This window comes from Gavialis gangeticus, unplaced genomic scaffold (assembly GCF_001723915.1).
Source record: "Gavialis gangeticus isolate Ggan-Ray unplaced genomic scaffold, GavGan_comp1, whole genome shotgun sequence".
Taxonomy (NCBI): domain Eukaryota; kingdom Metazoa; phylum Chordata; order Crocodylia; family Gavialidae; genus Gavialis; species Gavialis gangeticus.
Window position 1 is genome coordinate 24842914 of NW_017729011.1, and position 7835 is coordinate 24850748.

The following is a 7835-nucleotide window of genomic DNA, read 5'->3' on the forward strand; positions in this document are numbered from 1 at the left end:
AAGCAGGGGGCTGTTCTTTCCAGATGTGGATGGATTCTTTTACCCAATATGTTGGAAAAATGATAAGCATTTTTTTTTTTTAAAACCCAGCAGGTCAGACTTTTTGATGACGACATAAAATAATAGATTTTTATGAACACGTATACTCAGGAAAAGAAAAGCATGCTTCTAATTGACCTATGTTTGTAAGGAGGGAAAAGATGTTACACAGGCAAAGGTTTTGACTTCTGTTTGGATATTACTTGCAGGATCCAGATGCTCTGAAAGCTATTTTTGAAATGTTAGCATCTGGCTGCTTTGCATAGAATTCTATGAGGTGGCTTTGAAGTTGCCTTTGGATTTGAATCACATGATTCCTGAGATTTGGCTGAGTTGCATAATTTTCAACATCACTTCCTCTTACTTTTGGTTATGAGAAATGTAAATACTTTGAGCTACAGTCCTGAATTTTTGAAGTTAAGTGCATGCATGTCTTCCCCCTTGGCAGACTCCGTGCAGCAGGACAGGTATGTAGGTTTCTGGTTTCCTTTGTCTTGGCATGATCAAGTGAACTGGCCCCAGGGGCCGGCTTCCTGGGTGTGGTGCTTCAAGCTGGACTCCTGGGCCGTGCGCACCTGCCTGACACTTGACTCACAGTTTGACACGGGCACACGGGTACCCTGTGCGCCTTGAACACATCTGAGAAATGGCGGCAGTACTTCAGGAGTGTATTGTGAGGCTTGCTGAAAGCTGGTAAAGACCTCTGAAGCGCTTTGGTTTCCAAGGGGGGTTTCTTGGTAGTGCTTCTTCTGTCACAAGATGTTTGCAGGCTTTAGTCATCGGACCATTGTGCTTCGCTTTTGTGGAGGTCAGCTGAGATGTTCTTCCTAAATTTGAGTTGAGCGGAAGCAGAAGCACAGAGGTGCTGTCCTTCAGAGGGGATCTCGCTGGGTGGTCCCCCAGGCTGACCTACAGGACGGTGTGGAAGGCCTGCCTAAACATTTGCTCCGGCTTTTGCTGATCCCTGGTTAACACAAGCAGTTTGTTTACCCAAGTGGGTTGGGTAACCCGTTGGGGATTTGACTTGTGTTCTTTCTGGTGGCTAGATTCTCGGGATTGGTCTCAGCACAGCTATTTCAACGGCAGTGTGTGGCTAATAGCGATTATGGTTTTGTTAATATATGAATGCATCTGACAACCATTATGATAGGCGGCATGTTATACAAATCATGTATTTCCAGTGTAGATGTAATCTTTCTGCTAATCAGAAATGTGCATATTCTGAGAAGGGTAACAGAAGTGTTCTTATATAATTTGGCTTCAGGCTTGAACACTTTATACATTTCAAGGTAAGCATGTTGTTGCATGCTTAGCAACCAAGACAGAAAGACTGCAGATAAAAATACACACACATTAAAACTAACTTGGTGGTGGCAGGAGGTGGTTGCTGGTGTGGTGATTTAAAGGAAAGTAAAAATAAATAAATAAATAAATAAATATAATGGATTTCTTTACAGAGTTCAAGGATTTCACATAACTTGAACATCAAAGGCCACAGTATCAATTTATTTGTGACACAGCTGTTTGAGGAAAAAGAAAAGTACTTGGCGAAGCTGGCTGGGTGCTGATGTCTTATGTTTAAAGTATTAAATCTCCTTTGGAGGAGCTGGTGTCATTTTAATACACTCTAAGCCTATCCGTGTTGAATGAATTTACACGTGCTTATGTATATATTATTTATTTACATGTCTTAAATATACATACACCGGTAATGGGTGGGTCTCATTTCACACAGAAATTCAACAAAGTGAAATAAGATGCAAGACAAGTACAGTTAGCCTGGTGAAAAGGCGCATTTATCTCATTGTCACATTGATTACGCAGTCATAACTATAAATCACCAAGAACTCTTGGCACCAGTCCTAGGACTGTTTAATGGGAGCCACGTGAAACCATCTTGTAATGAATGGTGTGAGCTACAGGGCATTTAAAACATATTCAGGAGACTTTTTAAAACAATTATATATTTTGAGTTGGGGCCAAGTTCTGAGGAACCAATTTTACGAGTTACTCAATTTCAAAAGACACGTACAAATGCTTCCAAGCCAAAAATCTTTCCCCCCCCAAATCCATGTAGCAAATGACGGAATAGGTGGGACCCAAGAAAGTGCTGTGACTGCAAAGGTTTATTGGAGGGAGGAAATAAGATCAGAATAAAACGTGTTTGAGGGCTGATGGCATGTTTGGAGCTGTACAGACCTTTCCTACCTGAAGATCAGCTTGAATGAGTTTGCATTAATATTGTCATAGGGAGGAGAGACATAGGAGCTTTCAAAATCTTAGGTGGGGTGAGTTCTTGATAGAGAACATCTTTTCATTGGTAATCAAGCGGTGGTAGATAATGAGGACTGAACTGTGGTTGAGCAGAGTGGAGTACTACAAGGGTCAGTGTTGCAGTTTTGCTTTGGGGAAAACTGCAGACTAATATGTCTGAAGATCAGGGGTAGGTATTGAATGGACTGTGAAGTCTTGATGCAACAAATAATGATGATGGACTCCTAAACAAATGTGCGTTTGCAGGCTGGTCCTACGTGGACTGTATCCCAGAGCATTTTGCTGGTGATGAGTGCCAATAGTTCTTTCAAGGGCTCTGCCACTGCAAATGTAGTTTGCTTTTTTTATGGGCACTTAATTGCCAAAAAGATATCTCCCACTTCCTTTCTGTTTGTCAGTGAGCAACAGAAACATGAAGTGAGAACTGATACCCAATCTATCTATTTTTTTCTCTTTTTAAAGCAGGCTTTGGTTTTCCATGGCTGCTAATACAAACTAGATTCACTGGCTGATGCTATTGACTAGTAAATGTTCTCACCTTAGTAGGCACGTAACATCCAAATCTTCCTTCCTGTAGAAAATATTAGAGGAACAATGAGCCTTACATTGTTGTAGCCACGAGTTTCCTGCAGTTTGGGCCAGTGAGAGGGGACGGTTTCCAAAGTGGAGAGCTGGCCAAGGATGGCTTTCTATATGCAAGCCACATGCAGTCAAATCTAGGGATGCTTAGCAAATGTTTTTTAGCTAACGTCCACTGGAAGGGGTAGGGGAGACTCATGGGTCAGGGAGAATCTCTTTACCAAAGCATTTATCAAAGCATTATGAAATGGATATCTGGGGGGATGTTAGTTCATGGATATTAATTCTCTACCTCATTTTCTCCATTGGGGAAAATGAAGACATACTTAAAGTACTTTACCCACAGGATGGTGGTGAGAACTGATGGGAGTAATTCATATCCAATACATGTTAGTAACTTTAAAAAAAATAATTGAACATGGTATTTTTGAAAGATAATGACCAAGTAATGGGAAAAACCATGACAAGCTATTTTGCTTTTCAGAAACCTGTTCGTGGGTTTTCCTGCTCCTATAGTATAGAGTGGTAGACAGGTCCTGTTGAATTCTTCTGGTGGATCGATTGATTAAAGCTGGGAACTTTAAACTAAACAGGGGGTAGAGAATGATTTGAAACGGAGTAGGAAGTTTGACACCGATACTTAATTATTGGCAGGTAACATTTGTGTGGTTTGTTTTTTTTTAGAAGTCTACAGTGAGAGCTGGTGCTGAATAGTTGTAAACATGTTGACTTCATGTCGTTTTGCTTCTAGGTACGGAGCAGTGAATTACAATGGCTGTCACACCATTTGTTTAATGAATATCGGCTGTTGACATAATACGAAAAAAAGCTCTAGGGGTTTTCAGTCCTTTTACTAAAACATTCCTGGTTAATGGATTTTGGTATGTTCAAGAACATGCTGCTCAACACTCTGTTACTAGGTCTTGAGACCCCAGTAAAGTCTACACAGAGTCCTAATGCAACCTCCTCCCTACCTGCTTGCAGGTCACATTAGTCAACACATTCTACTTTTTATGAGTGGTAAAATAAAAATGCTAAAAAAAGACCTCGTTCTGTGCTGCTAGTTAACATTCTGCCAGTGTTTTTGTTCTCTGCCTTTTCTTTTAGGAGCTTATAAGTCGCATGTAAAAAGTTTGTTGAGGGCTGTGACTTGGCTGCTTTGCTTCAGTCTGGCAGCAGATATATGTGGATTATTTTACAGATAAAAGAATGAAAGCAATACTATTTTTGCATTAAATGCTCAGGAACCTCGTCCATGTTGCAGTGCGTGGACATACCTCCCATTACAGAGAGATCCTTGCCAAGTTCAGTGAGAGTACACTTTTGAACAGGAAAGACTCCAAGAATACTTCTCATTATCCAAGATCTAAAGATATTTTTGAAGCAATAAATTGTTCTTCCTGAAATTTAAGTGTTTGGTTAAAGAAAATTTCACTTTAAAAAAGCCGTTATTGCTTACAGTTGCAGGCTGTGTGCTTCACGAGGCATTTTGCTACCAGACCAATGTGCTTTTTAAAGATTGACTGTATGAATATACTTGTTACGTTGGAGCTAATGGTTGAGATCTGCTGTCAACCTTGTCACCATCCATGTTTGCATTGTGGACTAATGGCTGGTGCAGGATCCCCCCATGAAGATTTTTTTTAAACCTTTCAGTAGTGGGACAGCTGAAATTTGCCATTTTAATTGATCTTCAGAGATTGAGATTTTGGGGGAAAATAGAATTGAATTAAACAGTATATTAGTTTGTCATGGATAGGATTCCTGAAGCAAACGGACTATATTATAAGAGGAACTTAAGTGTCTTTTATCTCCTAACACTAGTGACTATACTATGTCATTGGGCTTTTCAGGTTTAAGTCATTCACATTGAGTTGTTTGGAAGAGGATGTACAATTTCCTCTAATGTTCTAAGTTTTTTTCGAACCTTTTGATTGAACTAATGATGTGTGCAAACCTCCTGTTTGACAACTTTTGCCCTGAGCTTCTGTGTCTCTTTTTCATCTTTTAGATTATGTAGTCCTTGCTCTGTGCCTGTGCCCTTTCTAATCTGATTTTTTCCATTGCCGGTATATAAGCCCCCTGCCCTGCACAGTCGCAGGCAAGACCAACTCTGTCCTTCTTAAGCAAAATGTTTTAGTAAGCGATGTTGTCTTGCTCAGTTCCTGTAGAAATCTCTCCTATTTCAGTGGCACATCTCAAGTTTTTCCTTCAACATCCGTATTTATAGCTCTACAATTTTGGCAGGTGTGCATTGCACGTTAACACTGTTTTTTGGATGTTAAATTGCTATTTGCTTATGGTAATTTCCAATCATTTTAAGGTGACTGTCGAAAGAGAAGAGCAGAGAGGGAAAATTTGTCAGGGATTTACAGCAAATACACTCTGCTTTTGGAAATACTGTCAGAAGTTTAATTGTTAGGTTCAAGTAAGTTTGTCATGTGCCAGACAGAATCAGTCTGCTGTAATGAACTGGTTATGTACTTCCACCAGCAAAGCGAGAGTGAGCAGCCTTTGGTTTCTCAAGATTTCCTATCACCTTGTAATGCAGAAGGAAGGGGGGAGGGGGTATGCTGTTTAACCTAGCCCGTAATTAGGTTCTACATGGAGGCATATATTACTGTGCTTGCTTTGCCAGATCTCTTCAGTATGATGGATGAGATTTAAAGGTTGATCTGACTAAATTGCAATGAGAATACTAACGACAAAGATATTTCTGTTGTGAAATATTCCTACCAGACATCATGGCTGCGGCATAAATGCTGTAAGATAATGGACAATAAAAGTCACTTGAAAATAATACTCTCCTAGGATTGGACTGCTTTCTTTGCAGCACGTCCACAGCAAGCCAGGGAGATAATGTAATCATAAGCCAAGATCATAATTTAAATATATAGGTAATCTCATATAGCATCTTGATAGATTTATTTTACGAGGAAGCAAGAGAGAATATTATTGGGCAGCAGAGAGGAAGAAAGTGTTACTGTGGGCGAGGTTACTTTGTAAAATAGTGTGCATCGCTTCACATGTCTGTGCACTTGGCTCATGGCAATGAGGACCCTGTTCACCTGCTGATGCACAAACCACACGCGTCACAGGTAGCAAAAGAGCCTGGTCATTGAGCACACATCCTCCCGGGTGTTGCACGGGGTAGTAGAGCGGGGATTTGTTCAGGCCTCTTCAGTGCAGATGAATGGTCCTGCAGGTCTGAAGGGATGTGCGTCTTGTTTTTATTTATTTAATTTCATCCAAATAAAGATTCCCTTCTTCCCCTGCAAGAGATGGAGAGCGTGTGGAAATAGGAGGGGATGTGACAGTGCAGCGGAACAATGTCTCCATTGCTCTGTCCCGTCCAACTCGGAGAGCCGCCTGGCACTTCTTGTTTTCCAGGTGGGAAAGCTGAGGCCCAGAGACCTTAGGCACGTTGCCCGAGCGCTGTTCTTCACTTTTTCCCATCACCGCAGCTAGAAGGTGTCTGCAAGAAGGCGAAGTCCTCCACAGAAAGGGGTATCGGTGGCAGTGCCAAGGAACCTTGTCGACAGTGTAGCTCTTGCTTTGCACAGGAGCCTCTCTCTCAAAGATGCTAGCAAATGAGCCAAGGCCAAATGAAGACGATTTCTTTCTGAGGGGCAGGTGGGCGACTAGACACAGCTGTTACTCTGTGCAATACAAATTTTGTCCTGTGTCTCTTCTTATCTTTCTAGGTCAGCTACCAATTGCTGAATCCATGGACATTTGGGTTTGCTGATGCTCAGTAGCATCGCGGGCAGCAAAAAGGATAGAGTGCCAGACATATGGAAAACAGCTGGGTATGCCCAGCAATAAGTTGGAGGTGTTTTGGCACAGAAATCAGCCATGTGCTAGGCATGACTACTGCTGCTTTGATATCTACTTTTGAAGGTGTTCGGCACTAGTCATGCTGATCATTCATCTGGGAAAGAATAATTTGGCCTATAGTTGAGTTTGAGGCATCCAAAGACACATGCTAATACCTGATTAAGCTGGGCACAGCTGTTGCCAAGGCTGGTTTGGAGAGGAGCTGCACCCTAGGCATTAGGGTGTATATGAATATAAGCAGGGGATGCTGATGAGGTTCTGTTCCTTAATGGGTATTGTGTAACTAATGATCTTGGGCTTCAGTACCAAGTGCCCTGGGCTTTCCAGCCCTGTGAAGTGCACCTGTCAGATGCGTGCAGGGACCAGAGAAGCTTTTTCTTCTTATTTCATGGACTATTGGAGTTGAGAGAGGAGGGGCTAGAGCAGATTTGTTTTTAAAGACCTTGGGAGTCATTCCCAGGAGAACGTGAGCTGCTGTAGGCTTGTGAAATGCAGGGCATCCTCAAGTCAGTGGTGTGTTTAAGAGATGAGAGGGGGCATAGGGGATCTTGATTGCTGGGTTGCTGTGGCTTGCGTGTTGTAGAGGGACTGACTGAAGTCCTGTCCCTAATGCTGAGTCTTCAGTATGATTGCATGGAGTGCAATCCTTAGATTTGAGGACCCTTTGCTCCTGGAACTTCAGGGTTACATGCAATGATTAGTCTTTGCTCTTTTTTTGTGCTCATTTTTAATTGTTATAGACTTCACTTTTCCTACACATGTGTTTAGTAAGGCAGCAGATGAAGTAGTCAGTAGATCCCCATCTACATCAAAGCCTTTTTTAGGATGTGCTTGTGTACTGTGTTTTTGTAAAACTCTGTGTTGTACGTGATTGGTGCCCTAGCATATAAATGAATATACTGTAGTAGTAAAGACTGTACTTCAGACTGGTGATAGTGGGTGGCAGGATGTTTAGAAACAGTCGTTTGCATAATTGCTTGCTAGGGGAATTTCCTTCTTGGGCGAGTGTTTTGCATACTCATTGGCATACGTTTTCCTTTTGTGTCGTGCCACTCTGTCAGATACAGGAGCAAATATTAGGTGAACCAACACGCTGTAAGTGATGA

The 7835-nt window shown here is 41.7% G+C and overlaps 1 protein-coding gene across 2 annotated transcripts in view; it reads left to right on the forward strand.

Moving 5' to 3' along the window:
* Nucleotides 1–482: 482 nt before the first annotated feature.
* NEK6 (NIMA related kinase 6) overlaps nt 483–7835 on the forward strand; it is a 105551-nt gene continuing 98198 nt past the window's right edge. For both annotated transcript variants that reach the window (XM_019510885.1, XM_019510886.1), the window contains exon 1: nt 483–506. The gene's annotated coding sequence lies outside the window, so the exon portion shown is untranslated. The remainder of the gene's footprint in view (nt 507–7835) is intronic.